Below are 13,352 nucleotides of genomic sequence, written 5' to 3'. Positions count from 1 at the left end.
TACTGTGTATTATCAAATCCAGTCAATAGTAAGACACAGTATTATTTTTGTTCCACCATGGAAGAAAACCCACTTCCAAATATACTCATGCACATCTTGAATTCAGAGCTGATAAAGAATGAAAATATGAAAATATATGAATCTTAGAATTAACAAAATATAGTAGTAACTAATATATATAGGGAATATATATAGGGTATTTTGACAAGTAAAAAAGATTAATAACTGTCAAAAGCATGGCAAATAGGTATTCACTGAATATGAGTTATCACTATTATCTTCATTCCATCTTCATCATAAGAGTGCTACCTAAGAGTGTTTATGTAGTCATCTTCATGCATTTTTCTCCCATTTAAGCAAGAAGGGCAAATTATCTGGATCTTGTTTGGGGTTTAATAGCCATTACTTTTTGGTAGTGGATTTGTTTTGCAATATTCTAAATTGATAATGTATGAACATGTCATTGCAGCATGGTTGATAATGGGGAAAAATGGTAATAGTCTAAGTGCCCACCAACAGGAAATGGGCTAATACATTATGGAGATTACTCTCTAAGATATTCACACTATGAAATTTTGGGAAGGAATGAGGGATACCTAGATGTACTGACATGGAAAGATTCCTCTGTTACAATGATTAGTAAAGAAAGCAAATTATTGAATAAAATATATAGTTCAAGTAGGAAAAAGTTTATTTTCTTTATACATGTCTATATATGTGTGTGTGTGTTTGTGCATATAGATAGGCTCCAAATTGTTAAAATGGTTACCTCTGAGGGGTGGGATTTGGGGAAATGAGACTTTTACTTTTCCCCCTATATATTTGATATTGTTTGATTTTTATACTGTGTATTGCATTTGTAATCAAAAAGGGGGGATGGGCTAAATGGGTGCATTAAGGAATATTCTCTTGAAATCATTGTTGCACTATATGCCAACTAACTTGGATGTAAATTAAAAAATAAAATTAAATTAAAAAAAACATTGCAGTGAACACTATATGTGTGTGTGTATACATATACATATATATAATTTTGAAAAAGTCAAACATGAAATTGTTTTTTTTTGGTTTTTATTTTTTATTTTTATTTTTTTTTCAATATGTGAAATTTATTGTTAAAATGGTTTCCATACAACACCCAGTGCTCATCCCAAATGGTGCCCTCCTCAATACCCATCACCCACCCTCCCCTCCCTCCCACCCCCCATCAACCCTCAGTTTGTTCTCAGGTTTTGAGAGTCTCTTATGCTTTGGCTCTCTCCCACTCTAACCTCTTTTTTTTCCTTCCCCTCCCCCATGGGTTTCTGTTAAGTTTCTCAGGATCCACATAAGAGTGAAAACATATGGTATCTGTCTTTCTCTGTATGGCTTATTTCACTTAGCAGAACACTCTCCACTTCCATCCACGTTGCTACAAAGGGCCATATTTTGTTCTTTCTCATTGCCCTGTAGTACTCCATTGTGTATATAAACGACAATTTCTTTATCCATTCTTCAGGTGATGGGCATTTAGGCTTTTTCCACAATTTGGCTATTGTTGTTGAGAGTGCTGCTATAAACATTGGAGTACAAGTGCCCCTATGCTTGAGTACTCCTGTATCCCTTGGGTAAATTCCTAGCAGTGCTACTGCTGGGTCATAGGGTAGGTCTATTTTTAATTTTCTGAGGAACCTCCACACTGTTTTCCAGAGTGGCTGCACCAATTTGCATTCCCACCAACAGTGCAAGAGGGTTCCCGTTTCTCCGCATCCTCTACAGCATCTATAGTCTCCTGATTTGTTCATTTTGGCGACTCTGACTGGCGTGAGGTGATATCTGAGTGTGGTTTTGATTTGTATTTCCCTGATAAGGAGCGACATCGAGCATCTTTTCATGTGCCTGTTGGCCATCCGGATGTCTTCTTGACAGAAGTGTCTGTTCATGTTTTCTGCCCATTTCTTCACTGGGTTATTTGTTTTTCGCGTGTGGAGGTTGGTGAGCTCTTTATAGATTTTGGACACTAGCCCTTTGTCCAATATGTCATTTGCAAAGATCTTTTCCCATTCCGTTGGTTGCCTTTTAGTTTTGTTGGTTGTTTCCTTTGCTGTGCAGAAGCTTTTTATCTTCATAAGGTCCCAGTAATTCATTTTTGCTTTTAATTCCCTTGCCTTTGGGGATGTGTCGAGTAAGAGATTGCTACGGCTGAGGTCAGAGAGGTCTTTTCCTGCTTTCTCCTCTAGGGTTTTGATGGTTTCCTGTCTCACATTCAGGTCCTTTATCCATTTTGAGTTTCTTTTTGTGAATGGTGTGAGAAAGTGGTCTTAGTTTCAACCTTCTGCATGTTGCTGTCCAGTTCTCCCAGCACCATTTGTTAAAGAGACTGTCTTGTTTCCATTGGATGTTCTTTCCTGCTTTGTCAAGATTAGTTGGCCATTCGTTTGTGGGTCTAGTTCTGGGGTTTCTATTCTATTCCATTGGTCTCTGTGTCTGTTTTTGTGCTGATACCATGGTGTCTTGATGATTACAGCTTTGTAGTAGAGGCTAAAGTCTGGGATTGTGATGCCTCCTGCTTTGGTCTTCTTCTTCAAAGTTACTTGGGCTATTCGGGGCCTTTTGTGTTTCCATATGAATTTTAGAATTGCTTGTTCTAGTTTCAAGAAGAATGCTGGTGCAATTTTGATTGGGATTGCATTGAATATGTAGATAGCTATGGGTAGTATTGACATTTTGACAATATTTATTCTTCCAATCCATGAGCAGGGAATGTCTTTCCATTTCTTTATATCTTCTTCAATTACCTTCATAAGCTTTCTATAGTTTTCAGCATACAGATCTTTTATATCTTTGGTTAGATTTATTCCTAGGTATTTTATGCTTCTTGATGCATTCATGTATCAGTTCTAGAAGACTTTTGGTGGAGTCTATTGGATTCTCCATGTATAGTATCATGTCATCTGCAAAAAGTGAAAGCTTGACTTCATCTTTGGCAATTTTGATGTCTTTGATTTCCTTTTGTTGTCTGATTGCTGATGCTAGAACTTCCAACACTATGTTAAACAACAGCAGTGAGAGTGGGCATCCCTGTCGTTTTCATGATCTCAGGGAAAAAGCTCCCAGTTTTTCCCCATTGAGGATGAGGTTAGCTGTGGGCTTTTCATAAATGGCTTTTATGATGTTTAGGTATGCTCCTTCTATCCCGACTTTCTCGAGGGTTTTTATTAAGAACGGATGCTGAATTTTGTCAAAGGCCTTTTCTGCATCGATTGACAGGATCATATGGTTCTTATCTTTTCTTTTATTAATGTGATGTATCACGTTGATTGATTTGCGAATGTTGAACTAGCCCTGCATTCCAGGAATGAATCCCACTTGATCATGGTGAATAATTCTTTTTATATGCTGTTGAATTTGATTTGCTAGTATCTTATTGAGGATTTTTGCACCCATATTCATCAGTGATATTGGCCGGTAGTTCTCTTTTTTTTACTGGGTCTCTGTCTGGTTTGGGAATCAAAGTAATACTGGCTTCATAGAATGAGTCTGGAAGTTTTCCTTCCCTTTCTATTTCTTGGAACATCTTGAGAAGGATAGGTATTATCTCTGCTTTAAACGTCTGGTAGAACTCCCCTGGGAAGCCATCTGGTCCTGGACTCTTATTTGTTGGGAGATTTTTGATAACCGATTCAGTTTCTTCGCTGCTTATGGGTCTGTTCAAGCTTTCTATTTCCTCCTGATTGAGTTTTGGAAGAGTGTGGGTGTTTAGGAATTTGTCCATTTCTTCCAGGTTGTCCAGTTTGTTGGCATATAATTTTTCATAGTATTCCCTGATGATTCTTTGTATCTCTGAGGGATTGGTTGTAATAATTCCATTTTCATTCATGATTTTATCTATCTGGGTCATCTCCCTTTTCATTTTGAGAAGCCTGGCTAGAGGTTTGTCAATTTTGTTTATTTTTTCAAAAAACCAACTCTTGGTTTCGTTGATCTGCTCTACATTTTTTTTAGATTCTATATTGTTTATTTCTGCTCTGATCTTTATTATTTCTCTTCTTCTGCTGGGTTTAGGCTGCCTTTGCTGTTCTGCTTCTATTTCCTTTAGGTGTGCTGTTCGATTTTGTATTTGAGATTTTTCTTGTTTCTTGAGATAGGCCTGGATTGCAATGTATTTTCCTCTCAGGACTGCCTTCGCTGCATCCCAAAGCGTTTGGATTGTTGTATTTTCATTTTCCTTTGTTTCCATATATTTTTAAATTTCTTCTCTAATTGCCTGGTTGACCCACTCATTCTTTAATAGGGTGTTCTTTAACCTCCATGCTTTTGGAGGTTTTCCAGACTCTTTCCTGTGGTTGATTTCAAGCTTCCTAGCATTGTGGTCTGAAAGTATGCATGATATAATTTCAATTCTTGTATACTTGTGAAGGGCTGTTTTGTGACCCAGTATATGATCTATCTTGGAGAATGTTCCATGTGCACTCGAGAAGAAAGTATATTCTGTTGCTTTGGGATGCAGAGTTCTAAATAGATCTGTCAAGTCCACCTGATCCAATGTATCATTCAGAGCCCTTGTTTCTTTATTGACTGTGTGTCTAGATGATCTATCCCTTTCTGTAAGTGGGGTGTCAAAGTCCCCTGCAGTTACCACATTCTTATCAATAAGGTTGCTTTTGTTTGTGAGTAATTCTTTTATATATTTGGGGGCTCCCCTATTCGGCGCATAGACATTTATAACTGTTAGCTCTTCCTGATGGGTAGACCCTGTAATTATTATATAATGCCCTTCTTCATCTCTTGTTACAGATTTTAATTTAAAGTCTAGTTTGTCTGATATAAGTATGGCTACTCCAGCTTTCTTTTGGCTTCCAGTAGCATGATAAATAGTTCTCCATCCCCTCACTCTCAATCTAAAGGTGTCCTCAGGTCTAAAATGAGTCTCTTGTAGACAGCAAATAGATGGGTCTTGTTTTTTTATCCATTCTGATACCCTATGTCTTTTGGTTGGCGCATTTAGTCTATTTACATTCAGTGTTATTATAGAAAGTTACAGGTTTAGAGTCATTGTGATGTCTGTATGTTTTATGCTTGTAGCGATGTCTCTGGTACTTTGTCTCACAGGATTCCCCTTAGGATCTCTTGTAGGGCTGGTTTAGTGGTGATGAATTCCTTCATTTTTTGTTTGTTTGGGAAGACCTTTATCTCTCCTTCTATTCTAAATGACAGACTTGCTGGATAAACGATTCTCGGCTGCATATTTTTTCTGTTCATCACATTGAAGATCTCCTGCCATGTCTTTCTGGCCTGCCAAGTTTCAAAAGAGAGATCAGTCACGAGTCTTATAGGTGTCCCTTTATATGTTAGGGTATGTTTACCCCTTGCTGCTTTCAGAATTTTCTGTTTATCCTTGTATTTTGCCAGTTTCACTATGATATGTCGTGCAGAAGATCAATTCAAGTTACGTCTGAAGGGAGTTCTCTGTGCCTCTTGGATTTCAATGCCTTTTTCCTTCCCCAGTTCAGGGAAGTTCTCAGCTATTATTTCTTCAAGTACACCTTCAGCACCTTTCCCTCTCTCTTTTTCCTCTGGGATACCAATTATGCGTATATTATTTCTTTTTAGTGTATCACTTAGTTCTCTAATTTTCCCCTCATACTCCTGGATTTTTTTATCTCTCTTTTTCTCAGCTTCCTCTTTTTCCATAACTTTATCTTCTAGTTCACCTATTCTCTCCTCTGCCTCTTCAATCCGAGCCATGGACGTTTCCATTTTAGTTTGCATCTCATTTAAAGCTGTTTTCAGCTCCTTCTGACTGTTCCTTAGTCCCTTGATCTCTGTAGCAAGAGATTCTCTGCTGTCCTCTATACTGTTTTCAAGCCCAGAGATTAAGTTTATGACTATTATTCTAAATTCACTTTCTGTTATATCATTTAAATCCTTTTTGGTCAGTTCATTAGCTGTTGTTATTTCCTGGAGATTCTTTTGAGGGGAATTCTTCCGTTTGGTCATTTTGGATAGTCCCTGGAGTGGTGCGGACCTGCAGGGCACTTCCCCTGTGCTGTGGTGTATAACTGGAGTTGTTGGGCGGGGCCGCAGTGAGACCTGATGTCTGCCCCAGTCCACCGCTGGGGCCACAGTCAGACTGGTGTGTGCATTCTCTTTCCCTCTCTTAGGGGTCGGATTCACTCTGGGGTGGTGTGGCCCGTCTGGGCTACTTGCACACAGCCAGGCTTGTGGTGCTGGGGATCTGGCGTATTAGCTGGGGTGGGTAGGCAAGGTGCAAGGGGGCAGGAGTGGCAGGCTTAGCTCGCTTCTCTTTAGGTGATCCACTTCAGGAGGGGCCCTCTGGCAGCGGGAGGGAGTCAGACCTGCTGGAGGGATGGATCCGCGGAAGTACAGCTTTGGGTGTTTGCACAGTGCAAGCAAGTTCCCTGGCAGAAACTGGTTCCCTTTGGGATTTTGGCTGGGGTATGGGCAAGGGAGATGGCGCTGGGGAGCACCTTTGTTCCCCTCCAAACAGCTCTGTCATCCGGGGCTCAGCAACTCTCCCTCCCTTTGTCCTCCAGCCTTCCCACTTTCCGAGCAGAACTGTTAACTTATGACCTCCCAGATGCTAAGTCCCGCTTGCTGTCAGAACACACTCCATCTGGCCCCTCTTCTTTTGCCAGCCAGATTCAGGAGCTCTGCTTGGCCAGCGGGCTGCCCCTCCGCCCCGGCTCCCTCCCACCAGTCCGTGGAGCATGCACCGACTCGCCGCCCTTCCTACCCTCTTCCGTGGGCCTCTTGTCTGCGCTTGGCTCCAGAGACTCCATTCTGCTAATCCTCTGGCGGTTTTCTGGGTTATTTAGGCAGGTGTAGGTGGAATCTAAGTGATCAGCAGGACGCGCGGTGAGCCCAGCGTCCTCCTATGCCGCTATCTTCCTAGTCAAACATGAAATTTTTTTGAGAGTATGCAAATCTATTCACTAACTTTTTCTTCTAAGATTTGTCCCTTTACCATATTGTAATAGGCTTGTACCATGTAACTTTTAAGAATAAAATGAGCAAAGTTTAAAACATTCTATATTGTTGCCAAAACCACCCTTTACAAATTGTGAACTTCTCACAACCAGCACATTGTTGCCAGTCCTCACAGGTGTTAAGCTTATTTATGATGGGCCAAGTATAATACTAATATAGCAACATATTATTATTATTACCATAACCTAATACTATTAATTACATTTGTCCCCAAACAATATTTGATAAGAGATATCATAAACATTACCTTTAGGGTTCCTCACATTAAAATTGTAATACAGGGTGCCTGGGTGGCTCAGTCAGTTAAGTGTCTAACTTCAGCTCAGGTCATAATCTCGCTGGTTTGTGAGTTTGAGCCCCACATTGGGTTCCGCTGACAGCTCAGAGCCTGGAGCTTGCTTCAGTTTCTGTGTCTCCCTCTTTCTCTCACTTCCCTTACCCTGCATGCACTTTCTCTTTCTCTCAAAAATAAGCATTAAAAAATAAAATAATAAAATAAATAAAATAAAATAAAATAAAATAAAATAAAATAAAATTGGAATGCAGGAGCAATTTTATTCCAGTTACACAGAAACCACAGAGTATTTTTTTAAAGTCTTCACAACGAGTAATCTTCTTACAGGGAGCAGTAGCAAATAATGTGGAACACTAAGGCAATATACTGCACATGGAATTTGCCACATTATAATAATTTTGCAACATATTCAAATTCTAAAATATGCATCAATTTTTATGGATATACATTAATAATTAAAATACTCCTAAACTAAGGCTCTTAAAATATAGTATTTCAGAAGTAGAAATATTAAAAAGAGAATAGTAATATGAATTTTGACTATAATGTTTCATATACCGACTTAACATGATATAGTAATTATTACTGAATTATTTTTTTAATTTTTTTAAATGTTTGTTTATTTTTGAGAGAGAGACAGACAGAAAGACAGAGCATGAGCAGGAGAGGGGCATAGGAAGAGGGAGACACAAAATCGGAAGCAGGCTCCATGCTCACGCTGTCAGCACAGATCCCGATGTGGGCCTCAAACCCACGAACTGTGAGATCATGACCTGAGCTGAAGTTGGATGCTTAACCAACTGAGCCACCCAGATGCCCCAATTTACTGACTTAATTATCATTACTCAAGGCAGTTAAATGGATATGATACTTTAACCATTTAAAAATTATATATGCTTTTATCTGGTATTTATGCTAGAATCACAATATTTCCAGTATTACAATATCTATTTAGGACAGTTTGAGGAGAAGGCCCATTGTTCAAGAAGCAGAATGGCATAGTGTTAAGAGAGCAACTTATGTGGACTTTGGAGTCAACATAAATGGACTTATGAGCTTCCTAGATTTTGGATTAGTTACATAAACTCATCAGTAAAATAAAGATAGTCAAAGTTTGTATGGTAGTTGTTAGAATTAAGTTTGGTACAATTGAAAGTAACTTCCCAAGTAACAATGGCTACATAAAATAGTTTATTCTCCCTCATGGAAAAAGTCTACAGGTAGTTCATCTAAGTATGCTTACTCTATAAATCAAACCCTTTTCACAATCCTTGGAATGTGATCTTTAATCTCATATTTGAAAATAATTCATGGAACTCTACCAGTCAATCCATACTTTTTGTGGCAGGAAGAAAAAATGGTACAGGTTTAAAAGTTGCATACCAGTTACCTTTTTTTTTTTTGTCTCTATTTATTTTAATTTATATTTTTTATTTTTAAAAATTTATATCCAATTAGCATATAGTGAAACAATTATTTCAGTAGATTCCTTAATGCCCCTTACCCATTTAGCCCATCCCCCCTCCCACAACCCCTCCGGCCACCCTCACTTTGTTCTCCATATTTATGAGTCTCTTCTGTTTTGTTCCCCTCCCTGTTTTTATGTTATTTTTGTTTCCCTTCCCTTATGTTCATCTGTTTTGTCTCTTAAAGTCCTCTTATGAGTGAAGTCATATGAGTTTTGTCTTTCTCTGACTGACTAATTTCACTTAGCATAATACGCTCCAGTTCCATCCACGTAGTTAGTTGCAAATGGCAAGATTTCATTCTTTTTGATTGTCAAGGTTCCTCAAAAACTAAAAATAGAGCTACCTATGACCCAGAAATTGCACTACTAGGCATTTATCCATGGGATAGAGGTGTGATGTTTCAAAGGGACACATGCACCCCCATGTTTATAGCAGCACCATCAACAATAGCCAAAGTATGGAAAGAGCCCAAATGTCCATCAATGGGTAAATGGATAAAGAAAATGTGGTATATATGTGTGTGTATATATATATATATATGTATATATATATATACATATATATATATATATACACATATATATATATATATATACACACACACAATGGTGCATACCAGTTACTTTTTAAAGAAGCTATCAGGAATCTGCCATATAATCCTTCTATTTAAAACTCATTGACCAGAATTTATTTTCATGACCATACAGGACAACAAAGGCTGGGAAATACAGTCTTTATTCTAGGAAACCATGCATTCCGTTGAAGAAATATTCTCAATATTATTCTTGAGAAATAAGGAGTACACAATTAGCAACCTTTGTTCTGTTTATTTGTAGGGTTATAGTAATCATTAAATACATGCCAGGCTTTTTATTTATTGGGATTTTTTAATAACAACGATGGTATTTACAGTTTAAGCTCATTGTAAGAATCGAAATAATACACAAATGAATACAGTAAAGAATCTCTTCCCTTTCCCTGAAGAGTTTATCGTGTATCCTTTACACATATTTTATGCTCAAAATTATGCCTATGTATACATTTATCCACCCATCTATTCCTACATACTTACCTACAGATATAGATATAGATATAGATGATACAGATATAGATATAGATATAGATATAATTATAGATATATAGATATGACTTTTGTTTCTGTGTTTTCCCTTATGTTAAAATAAGTTTGTATAACAACATAAATACTATGTGACAGTATATCAGTATATTGTTGCCATGCCTGTGTCATGATTACAATTGTGTATATGTGTGTGCTTCATATCAGTTATTTTGATGCCTATTCATATGGTTAGCTTCTCCAGAAATATCTTAATGAAACCATTTTTTTTTGCAATAACACATTCTAGTTCTTTTCTTAAAGTATAAAAGTAATATATCATCATTGCAGTTAATTGAGTATATGTGTGATTGCTACAGTTGCTATGATTTCTAAAGTAAGTGGCATGACACAGAATACACCAGAAACACTTCTGAGGTGCCAGGTCCTGGACAGTGTATGACCCCTTTTTTAACATAGCAGTACTCTCAGGTGCAGGAAACATAGCAAAGTTTTAAAACACACAAAAGACAGAAACTTAGTCAAAATGAGAAGATGGAGGAATTTTCCCCCAAAAAAGGTCAAGAAGAAATCACAACTAGGGAATGGATCAAAACAGATATAATCAATATATCTGAATAAGAATTTAAAATAAGTTATAAGACTAGTAGCTGGGTTTGTAAAAAAGCATAGAGGACACCAGAAAAACCTTTGCTGCAGAGATCAAATAACTTAAGAACTATCCAGGATGAATTAGAAAAATGCTATAACTGGAGAGGGAGCCAACATTGTGGAGAAGTAGGGGGATCCGAACTTCCCTTGTCTCTCAAACAATGAAGTGTTGAAGTCAAAGGACTTTAAACCCCTCTTTTCTTGGGAGGAAAAGAGACAGTCACGCTTCCAGGGACCCACTGGACAACCTAACGGGCCATAGGTGCATAATTGTGAATTGGAAGAGAGAAAATGAATGGAGGGGATGGATCCCCTTCTGCAGAGAGATGAAGGGAAGAGAAAGAGAGTTTGGGGAAGCATAGTACAGTATTTGGATGAGAAAAACCTCCGACTGGGACAGAGAAAGATCCAACTGTGGTGTATTCTCTGAACTGGGGCCAGCGGCCCAGATCACGTACCTGGGGAAGAGAGAAGCCAGCTCTGGGTTCAGTGGCTAGGTCAGGGGCACAGTCAACAGTAGGAGAAAGCGATCCCCTCCCTGGAGTGCTGTGGGACAGGACAAAGTGTGCCTGCATGCGCTAGCCAGGGACCACATACCAGACAGTGCTGAGCAGTGCTTCCCCAGTACCAGGGGGTGCAGAGCAAGAGTTTGAATCACAGCCAAGCTCCAGGCACAGGAGGTGGCAGAGTGAGATAAACGTCCTTGTTTGTGCCCGTGGCACAGTGAGGACGGCTGGAACAGAGTGGTTTGGGACACTGGGTCTGTGGAGAAGAGACTGGAGGGTCGCCATTGTTCTCTCCACCATCATGAAGGTGGGGCTTCAGGGATCAGACAGCAGGGCCCACAGTGGAGACAGGACACACCTACTCCAAACCACGCCCCTCCACCCCTGGTAACTGCATATCTAGTGGAGAGGGATTGACACTGATGAACCAGGTGGCCCCTCCCCCAGACCAGGGCTATTACATTGCCTGGTTTAATTTTCAGACAGTTCTTATTATATAGATATATTCTTCCTTCCTTTTCTCCTTCTTATCTCTTCCCTCCTCTAGTCTGGTTACTCTGGTTGTTGGTTTGTTTAATCAGACATATTTAATCCATTCTCTTGATAAATGTTCCACACCTTCTTCTTCATTCTCCATTCTCTCTCTCTGGATTAAGCTTTATAGTTTTTATGGCTGGATTACTTTATTTTATTTTTCTTTTCCCACACCTCTTTCTTTATTTTCCTTTCTCTATCTCTAGATTAAGTCTTATAGTTTCTCTGGTCAATTTTTATTCTTTCTTTCTCCCTTCCCCTGTCATTTCTCTGGTTTTTTTTTTAATATGAAATTTATTGTCAAATTGGTTTCCATACAACACCCAGTGTTCATCCCAAAAGGTGCCCTCCTCAATACCCATTACCCACCCTCCCCTCCTTCTCACCTCCCATCAACCCTCAGTTTGTTCTCAGTTTTTAAGAGTCTCTTATGCTTTGGCTCTCTTCCTCTCTAACCTCTTTTTTTTCTTCCCCTCCCCCATGGACTTCTGTTAAGGTTCTCAGAATCCACATAAGAGTGAAAACATATGGGACAAGGCTTCTTCCATCAGCACTGCCTCCACCCTGTTTAGCTGTAGCTGGTGTTTCTGTCTTTTTGTTGTTGTTGTTTTGTGTGTATGTGTGTGTGTGTGTGTTTGTGTGTTTTTGTTTTCTGTTGGTTTCTTTTGTTTGTTCATTTGTTTGTTTTCCTTTCTAGGGCTACTTCAACAAATAAATCAAAGCACACCTGGTGGAGGGCCCAAAACAGCACTATAAGTAGGGAAAAAAAATAACCAGAGTCACACAACAGAGAGCAAATAACACTCTCCAAGAAACACTTCATGAAGGGCCAGGCCCTGTACAATGTAAGACACCCCCTTTAATATAGCAGTGCTTGCAGGTGCAGAGCACATAACAAACTTTTAAAATTCAAAAGGGACAGAAAACTAACCAAAATGATGAAACACAATAATTCTAAAAAAAAAAGTGACTTCCAGGAGGAAGTTAAAGATAAAGAATTGTCAAAACAAACATAAGCAATATAGCTGAACAAGAATTTAGAATAATTGTCATAAGATTAATCGCTGGGCTTGAACAAAGTCATGGAAGACAGCAGAGAATCTATTGCTGCAGAGATCAAGGAACTAAAAAGATAGTCATGATGAATTTAAAAAATACTATAAATGAGGTGCAAAATAAAATAGAGATGGTCACAGTGTGGATTGAAGAGGCAGAGGGGAGAATAGGTGAATTAGAAGATAAAATTATGGAAAAAGAGGAAGCTGAGAAAAAGAGAGAAAAACAATCCAGGATCAAAAGTGGAGAATTAGAGACCTAAGTGATACATACACAACAATATCCATATCATAGGAATTCTAGAAGAAAAAGAGAAAGAGAAAGGGGTGGAAGTTGTACTTCAACAAATCATAGCTGACAACTTCCCCAATCTGGGGAAGGAAACAGACACTGAAATCCAAGAGGCACAGAGAACTCCCTTCAGACATAACGTGAATCAATCTTCTGCATGAAATATCATAGTGAAACTGGCAAAATACAAGGATAAAGAGAATTCTGAAAGCTGCTAGGGATAAATGGGCCTTAACATACAAAGGTGGAAACATAAGGGTAGTATCGGACCTATCTACTGAAACGTGGCAGTCCAGAAAGGAATGGCAGGAATGTGATGAACAGGAAAAATATGCAGCCAAGAATCCTTTATCCAGCAAGCCTGTCATTCCGAATAGAAGGAGAGATAAAGGTTTTCCCAAAGAAACAAAAACTGAAGGGCTTCATCACCACTAAACCAGCCCTACAAGAGATCCTAAAGGGGATTCTGAGTGAAATGTTGC

This window comes from Acinonyx jubatus, chromosome X, assembly GCF_027475565.1.
Source record: "Acinonyx jubatus isolate Ajub_Pintada_27869175 chromosome X, VMU_Ajub_asm_v1.0, whole genome shotgun sequence".
Taxonomy (NCBI): Eukaryota; Metazoa; Chordata; class Mammalia; order Carnivora; family Felidae; genus Acinonyx; species Acinonyx jubatus.
The sequence above is the reverse complement of the archived record's forward strand: the minus strand, read 5'-3'. Positions refer to the sequence as shown.